The following is an 8252-nucleotide window of genomic DNA, read 5'->3' on the forward strand; positions in this document are numbered from 1 at the left end:
TTTTTTGAGACGGAGTCTCGCTCTGTCGCCCAGGCTGGAGTGCAGTGGCCGAATCTCAGCTCACTGCAAGCTCCGCCTCCCGGGTTCACGCCATTCTCCTGCCTCAGCCTCCAGAGTAGCTGGGACTACAGGCGCCCGCCACCTCGCCCGGCTAGTTTTTTGTATTTTTTAGTAGAGACGGGGTTTCACCGGGTTAGCCAGGATGGTCTCGATCTCCTGACCTTGTGATCCGCCCGTCTCGGCCTCCCAAAGTGCTGGGATTACAGGCTTGAGCCACCGCGCCCGGCTTTATTATATTATATTTTATTTTTTTTGAGACAGAGCCTTGCTCTGTCGCTAGGCTAGAGTGCAGTGTTGCAATCTCAGCTCACTGCAACCTCCGCCTCCCAGGTTTATGCAATTACCCTACCTCAGCCTTCTGAGTAGCTGAGATTATAGGCATGCGCCACCACCTCCAGCTAATTTTTGTATTTTTAGTAGAAACAGGGTTTTGCCATGTTGGCCAGGCTGGTCTTGAACTCCTGACCTCAGGTGATCCACCCACCTCGGCCTCCCAAAGTGCTGGAGTTACAGGCATGAGTCACCACACCCAGCCCAAACAATCCAATTTTAAAAGGAGCAAAAGATCTGAATAGCGATATCATCAAAAAAAATGGGTCAGACACAGTGGCTCATGCTTGTAATCCCACCACTTTGGTAGGTCAACAGAGGAAGATCGCTTGAGCCCAGGTGTTCAAGAGTAGCCTGGGCAATGCAGTGAGACCCCCATCTCTACAAAAAATAAAAATTAAAAATTAACCTGGCATGGTGGTATGCACCTGCGGTCCCCATTCCCAACTACTCAAGAGGCTGAGGTAGGGGGACTGCTTGAGCCCAGGAGGTCAAGGCTACAGGGAGCTCTGGTCGCACCACTGCACTCCAGCCTGGGCAACAGAGTGAGACCCTGTCTTTTGCCCATTTATGCCAAGAGTTCCATTATTGGAATGCTAAACTTGTGGGAATTATTAACATCCTACTGCTCAAGGTAATCGCCAAGGTCTGATTTTTCACCAAAAAAAAAAAAAAAATTGCAACTTTAGAGACATAAATAGGTCAAGAAAAAAGACACATGAAAAGATGCTCAATACTATGAGTCATAAGGAAAATTAAAAATTAAAATCACAATGACGGCCGGGCGCGGTGGCTCACGCCTGTAATCCCAGCACCTTGGGAGGCCGAAGCGGGCGGATCACAAGGTCAGGAAATCGAGACCACGGTGAAACCACGGTGAAACCCCGTCTCTACTAAAAATACAAAAAATGAGCCGGGCGCGGTGGCGGGCGCCTGTAGTCCCAGCTACTCGGGAGGCTGAGGCAGGAGAATGGCGTGAACCCAGGAGGCGGAGCTTTCAGTGAGCCAGGATCCCGCCACTGCACTCCAGCTTGGGCGACAGAGCGAGACTCCGTCTCAAAAAAAAAAAAAAACAAACAAACAAAAAAATCACAATGACCCCACTAAAACAGAGAAAAAAAGAAAAAAAAAAAAACAAAACACAACGAATCACCAAAATCAGACTAGGCACGGTGGCTCATGCCTGTAATCCTAGCACTTTGGGAGGCCAAGGCCGGAGGATTGCCTGAGCTCAGGATTCGAGACCAGCCTGGGCAACATGGTGAAACCCCGTCTCCACTAAAAATACAAAAAATCAACTAAGCATAGTTGTGCTCAGCTGTAATTCCAGCAGCTTGGGAGGCTGAGGCATGAGAATTGCTTGAACCCAGGAGGGAGAGGTTGCAGTGAGCTGAGAATGCGCCACTGCACTCCAGCCTGGGCGACAGAATGACTCAAAGACAAACAAACAAATTCATATCCATTAGAACAGCTATAATTTTTTGAAAAGACAATAGTAAGTGTTGGCAAAGATATGAAGAAAACTGGAACTCTCAAACATTGCTGTTAGCAATATAAGATGTTACGGCCACTTTGGGAAACAGTTTGGCAGTGTCCTAAAAAGCTAAACATATGATGCTGTAATTCTACTCCCAGATAGCTAACCAAGAGAAACAAAACCATATGTTCACATAAAGACTTGTACTCAAATGTTTGAGTATTATTCAAAAGAGTCAAAAACTGGAAATAATCGAAACACCTATATACTGGTCAACAGTTAAAGTGTGTTACAGTAATCTCCCCTAACCTACAGCTTTACTTTCCAGTTTCAGTTACCCACAGTCAAACATGTTCTAAAAATGATAAATGGAAATTTTCAGAAATACACAATCTATGTTTTAAATTGTGTGCCATTCTGAGTAGCATGATGAAAACTCATACCATGCCACTCTGCCTCGGATGTGAATCATCCCTTTATCCACCATATTCACGCTGTCTACACTACCTGCTTAGTGGCCATCTCAGCTATCAGATCAACTAGTATCGTAGTGCTAGTGTTCAAGTAACCCTTATTTTACTTAATAATGGCTCAAATGCTCAAGAGTAATGAGGATGACAATTTGGATATGCTAAAGAGAAGCTGTAAAATACTTTTAAGTGAAAAAGTGAAAGTTCTCAATTTAATAAGAAAAAAACTTTATGCCGAGTTTGCTAACATCTACAGTAAGAAATCTTCCATCTATGAAATTGTGAATAGCATATTGTTGTAACTATTCTATCATACTGTTTTTAATCTCTTATTATGCCTGATTAACAAATTAAACTAGGTATACAGATATAGAAAAAAATATATAAGATTCAATACTACCTGAGATTTCAGGCATCCACTGGGGGTCTTGGAATGTATCCCACATAGATAAGGGGGGGGACTATCATATACTCATACAAAGAAATACTATTTCAAAATAAAAAGGAACAAAAAACTGATAAATGCTACAATATGAATGAATCCCAAAAACATTATGTTAAGTGAAAGAAGCCAGATACGAAAGACTACATATTGTACAATTCCATTTATACAACTCCAAAATATCCAGAAAAAGCAAATGGATTAAGACAAAACCAATCAGTGATTGCCTGAGGCTGGGGCTGGGAATAAGGGTTAACTGCAAACAGGCTGGAGGGAATTTTGGAGGCAATGGAAATGTTCGAAAACTAGCTCAAGGTGATAGTTTCACAATTCTATATATTTACTAAAAAGTATTGAATTATATACTCAAAATGGATAATTTTTTTTGGTATCAGGTAAGTCAAAAGCTAATTTATTAAAAAGTGTACATACCCAAAGAAATGACGTCTACACAAAAACACGAATATTCATAGCAGCATATAGCCCAAAAAAATAGAATCTTAAATGTCCATCAACTGATGCAGAGATAAATAAAATGTAATATATCCCTAAATAGAATATTACTCAGCAATAAAAAAAAAAAAAAGTGACTATAGGCTGGGTGCAGTGGCTCATATCTGGAATCCCAGCACTTTGGGAGGCTGAGGAGGGTGGATCACGAGGGTCAGGAGATCGAGACCATCCTGGCTAACACAGTGAAATCCCACCTCTACTAAAAATACAAAAAATTAGCTGGGCATAGTGGCACGTGCCTGTAGCCCCAGCTACCTGGCAGGCTGAGGCAAGAGAATCACTTGAACCCAGGAGGCGGAGGTTGCAGTGAGGCGAGATCGTGCCACTGCACTCCAGTCTGGGCAACAGAGCGAGACTCCGTCTCAAAAAAAAAAAAAAAGTGACTATAAAAAATTTCTTTAATTAAAAAGGACCAGGTAAAGTGGCTCACGCCTGAAATCCCAGCACTTTGAGAGGCCAAAGTGGGAGGATTGCTTGAGCCCAGGAGTTCAAGACTACCCTAGGCAATATGGTGAAACCCCATCTCTATAAAAAAGAAAATAGATTGGCTAGGCACGGTGGCTCACCCCTGTAATCCCGGCACTTTGAGAGGCCGAGGCGGGTGGATCACGAGGTCAGGAGATCAAGACCATGCTGGCTAACATGGTGAAACCCCGTCTCTACTAAAAATACAAAAAAAAAAAAAAAAAATTAGCCGGGTGTTGTAGCATACACCTGTGGTCCCAGTTACTCAAGAGATTGAGGCAGGAGAATAGCTTGAACCAGCAGAGGTTACAGTGAGCCAGATCGTACCACTGCACTCCAGCCTAGGCGACAGAGCGAGACTCCGTCTCAAAAAAAGAAAAATAAAAAAAGAAGAAAACAGATGAAATTAAAAAAGAAAAAAAAAAGAAATGAAGTACCGACACATATTACAACATGGATATACTTTGAAAGCATTATGCTAAGCGAAAGAAGCCAGTCACAAAAGACCACATATATGGTTTCATTTATATAAAATGTCCGGAATAGTCTAATCTATAAAGATAGAAAGTCGATCAGTGGTTGCATAGGACTGGAGTGCTGAGGGAAAATGAAAAGCGACTGCTAATGGATATGGGGATCTTTTGGGGGATGATTAAAATGCTCTAAAATTGATTATAGTGATGGCTGCACAACTTTGAATATACAGTCGGCCCTCCATATCCATGAGTTCTGAATCCATGGATTCAATGAATGAGGTACAGAAACTACTCAAAAAAAATTGTCTGTAAATGAACATGTACAGACTTTTTTCCTGATCATTATCCCTAAACAACACACAGTATAACAACTATTTACATAGCATCCACATTGTATTAGGTAGTATAAGTAATCTGGAGATGATTTAAAGCATACAAGAGGATATGCATAGTTTATATGCAAATAATATGCCGTTTTTATTTCTTCATTTTTCCTAAGAGACAGAATTTTGCTCTGTCACCCAGGCTGGTGTCCAAACTCTGGTCTCACGAGATCCTCCCACCTCAACCTCCTGAATAACTGGGATTACAGGCACAGGCCACCGCATCCAGCAACTATGCCATTTTACTTTAGGGACCTGAGCATCCATAGATTCTAGTATCTGAGAAAGGCCCTAGAACCAACCCCCAACAGATACCGATGGACAACCGTACTTAAAAACCACTGAATTGTTCACCTGCAAAATGGAGTAATTTTTTTTAAAAAAATTAATTACTAAGCCCACTAAACTGTACACTTGAAACTGAACTGACTCGTATGTGAATTATATCACAATGACGTTGTTACCCCCTCCAAAAATGGTATACAACATGTGCAGATAAAGCCATTAACATTAGCAAGACCCTACAGGCCACAGGTACCAATCTGTTTACTTAGGATAGAAAAATCCCAAAGTTACAAATTCTTTCCAACCATACTCAAGCTATTTTGTAAATGAGTATTTATGTCTGAAATAAGAGACAACGATTAATCCAATGAGTTAAATCACTAAACTTAAAAATAGGTTGACATAAATATTCAAATTTCAAATGCCCAGGATAGTACAATTTTTTATTTTTTTTTTGAGACAGGATTTTGCTCTTGTCGCCCAGGCTGGAGTGCAATGGCCCGATCTCGGCTCACTGCAACCTCCACCTCCTGGGTTCAAGCAATTCTCCTGCCTCAGCCTCCTGAGTAGCTGGGATTATAGGCGCCCGCCATCGCGCCCGGCTGATTTTTGTACTTTTGGTAGAGATGGGGTTTCACCATATTGGTCAGGCTGGTCTTGAACTCCTGACCTCAGGTGATCCGCCCACCTCTGCCTCCCAAAGTGCTGGGATTACAGGCGTGAGCCACCACGCCCTGCCTGATATTCCAATTTTCCATTTCATGTGTTTAACTACTAGATATCATCTCAACAATATTTACATGAATATACTGTGTACACTGTAATGCTCTATAAAAAGTTTTATTATTCCTAAACTCCCTTAAATGTAATTTAATGGTTTCCAGTCCTATAAAAGTCATTCTACCTTTTGAAGAAACTCCGAAACACAAATATCCAATCCTTTGTTAGTAAAGCATACATCCTTCTCTGATTCTGGCACGAAAGAAAGTGCGTAATTTACTTCTGGATAGAGAGTCACAGATAAAAAGGAAAGCAAATCTGATTATCAAACACACGATTACTGTTCTCTCATCACCGGATTAAAATTTAAACCATTAAGCTGAAGTAAACGTTCATGAACATATGAAACGGGGGAATTTTTAACAGTTTTACAATGACGCGTCCTCCTCTTCCTCATTTAATGAAGTACTAAGAACTTAAAGGCTATTCTACAGCGAAAGAGTCCATCCAGGATGCTGACAGAGGGAAAAGATTAGAAACTGTGCGATCTGGACTATTCTTGGTGTTACGGAGTATTTTTTCGGTCCTTTACGGACATGGAATAAAAATGCCCAAAAGGAGCAAGAGAGAGGGCTCGGCTGCCCTGATCACAAAGCTCCTGGGGTAGAGTCAGCATCCAGCCCTGGCAGAGCCCTCGCCGTCCTCCTTCCGCGCCCCTAGACCATCCCGTCGCGCAGTCCCTGAGGGCCAGCTTCGCGAGGATCCAGAAGGCAGTCGCTGGACGTGCGTGTTACGAGCCCGTTTTTGTTTTGTTTAAGAAACAGATTCCGATCTGAGCCAAGCCTCCCAGCCTCCCGGGGAACAGGGGGAGATGGCAGCAGGGTGCCGGCGTGGAGAGCGAGAATAAAAGAACGGCCGAGTACAACCTGTCGTGCAAGCTAGCAGCGCCAGGAAGGAAAGGTAAGCGGCGGCGATAAGGCACGACAGGGAAGGAAACTGGAGTCCAGCACCCCCCCTCAACCCAGCCACCCAGAGCGGCCGGAGCCTCCCAGGTCCCGCCCCGAGCTCGCGCCCAGCCCCGGCGCCGGCCGCAGACTCCCGCCCTACACAAACCCTCCCAGGACGCGCTTCCTCCGGAGCCGGACCCCCGCCCTGGCCTCCCGGCGGGATGAGGCGGGTCAGTTCAGTCCGCTTCTCGGCAGAGGTGACTCGCGCAGAGATGTAAACACGGCGAGACCAGCTGCGCTCGGCCCATCCCCCGCGCCGGGGTCTGTAACCTCTTCCCTCAGCCCTGCCCCGCGCCCCGCGCTCCCCGCGGGCAGGCGCTCAGCGCGCCTTCTCCTTTCTCCAAGTCCCGCTCCGCGACCGTTGCCCGGGGACACTCAGCCCCCTTCCCCCAGCCCCCGGCCGGTGTCACCGCCACAGCCGCCGGAAAACCCCTCCGCATACCCCGAAGCAAACAACACAAGCGCGGGGCGGGGGCGCGGAGGGAGGCGGCGGCACTCGGGACAGCTAGGCTTTATCGCCGCGCCCTTCGCGCTCCCTCTCACCAGCCTTGGCTGCCCGCGCTCTTACCTGCTCTCCGCGACGCCTGGGAAGACCGCGGCGTCCTTTTCCCTCTCAGCAGGGCCGCGGACTAGCAGCCGCCGCCGTTGGCCGAGCGTCCGGAGGGAGCCGGGGCCTCCCCAGCAGCCCAAGCCGCTCCACAGGGAGAAGAGGAGACAAAACAGAGGCTCGCCGCCCCGCGCAGCGACCCCCGCCCGCGCCGCCCCACCGACCCCCAACCGCCTAGGCGACGGCGGCGACACAGAGCTCGGCGCGGGGAGCAATGGTGGCCCCCGCCCCGCTCCCGGCCCCCTCCCTCCACCCCCCTCCTCGGCTCCTCCCCCTCGGCCTCCTGCCGCCGCCACCAGGACACTGGAGTCCGCCTCCCCCTCCCCGCCAGCTCAGAGCGCTCCTCCCCTCCCCACGCGGCGGGGGGGCGGGGGCGGCACCGCCAGTCACCGCAGCGCCTGTCAAACGCGGGCCGGCTATTTATACCCCGCGGGGCCCCGCCGCCCTCAGGCCCCCACCAGCCCGCCGAACCTGCCTCTTTTGCTCTCTTGAATCCCGCCCTCCTCTCCTCGCCCAACTTCTCCCAAACCCGCCTTCCCAGGTAAAGACGCTCGTCACTTGTCCAGCTCCCTGCCCGGGGCTCCCCGATCTCGCTCTCCACTCCAGCCCCGGATTGATGCAGGGGGCTCTGCCGCACGGGGCAGGCGTGTGAGGACTACGGGGCCGCGCGTGCACCTGCAGCGCCCGCCGGCTTCCCCCAGCCGGCCGGGACCGCACGCGCACACCCTCGCCACTTAGGGGCCCCGCAGACCCCGCCGTAACCGCATCCCCAACTCAGGACTCCCGCCCTTCTCCTCCGGAGATGGCCCCAGAGTCGGGCAGTCTGACAGTTACAGGGAGCGAGGTTTTGCAAAAACTCCTAGCCCGGTCCTTCCAGTCCCCACTCCTCAGCCTTGGCTAAGTGAAAGGTGGGGGTTCGGTCAAGAGCGCGACGCCGGCCAGGAGCGCGACGCCGGCCCCGCCCCGGCCGGTGACGCACGTGGCGCACCGCCCCGCCAGCCTCGCGCCCCTCGGCGC

General features: G+C 48.6%; 1 protein-coding gene across 1 annotated transcript in view; it reads right to left on the reverse strand.

Annotated features, from left to right (window-relative positions):
* The window catches only part of ELF2 (E74 like ETS transcription factor 2), a 126996-nt gene extending 119545 nt beyond the window's left edge, over window positions 1–7451 (reverse strand). Inside the window, exon 1 of the mRNA XM_025385740.1 lies at window positions 7197–7451. The gene's annotated coding sequence lies outside the window, so the exon portion shown is untranslated. The remainder of the gene's footprint in view (window positions 1–7196) is intronic.
* Window positions 7452–8252: the final 801 nt, after the last annotated feature.

This window comes from Theropithecus gelada, chromosome 5 (genome assembly GCF_003255815.1).
Source record: "Theropithecus gelada isolate Dixy chromosome 5, Tgel_1.0, whole genome shotgun sequence".
In the NCBI taxonomy this organism is placed as follows: domain Eukaryota; kingdom Metazoa; phylum Chordata; class Mammalia; order Primates; family Cercopithecidae; genus Theropithecus; species Theropithecus gelada.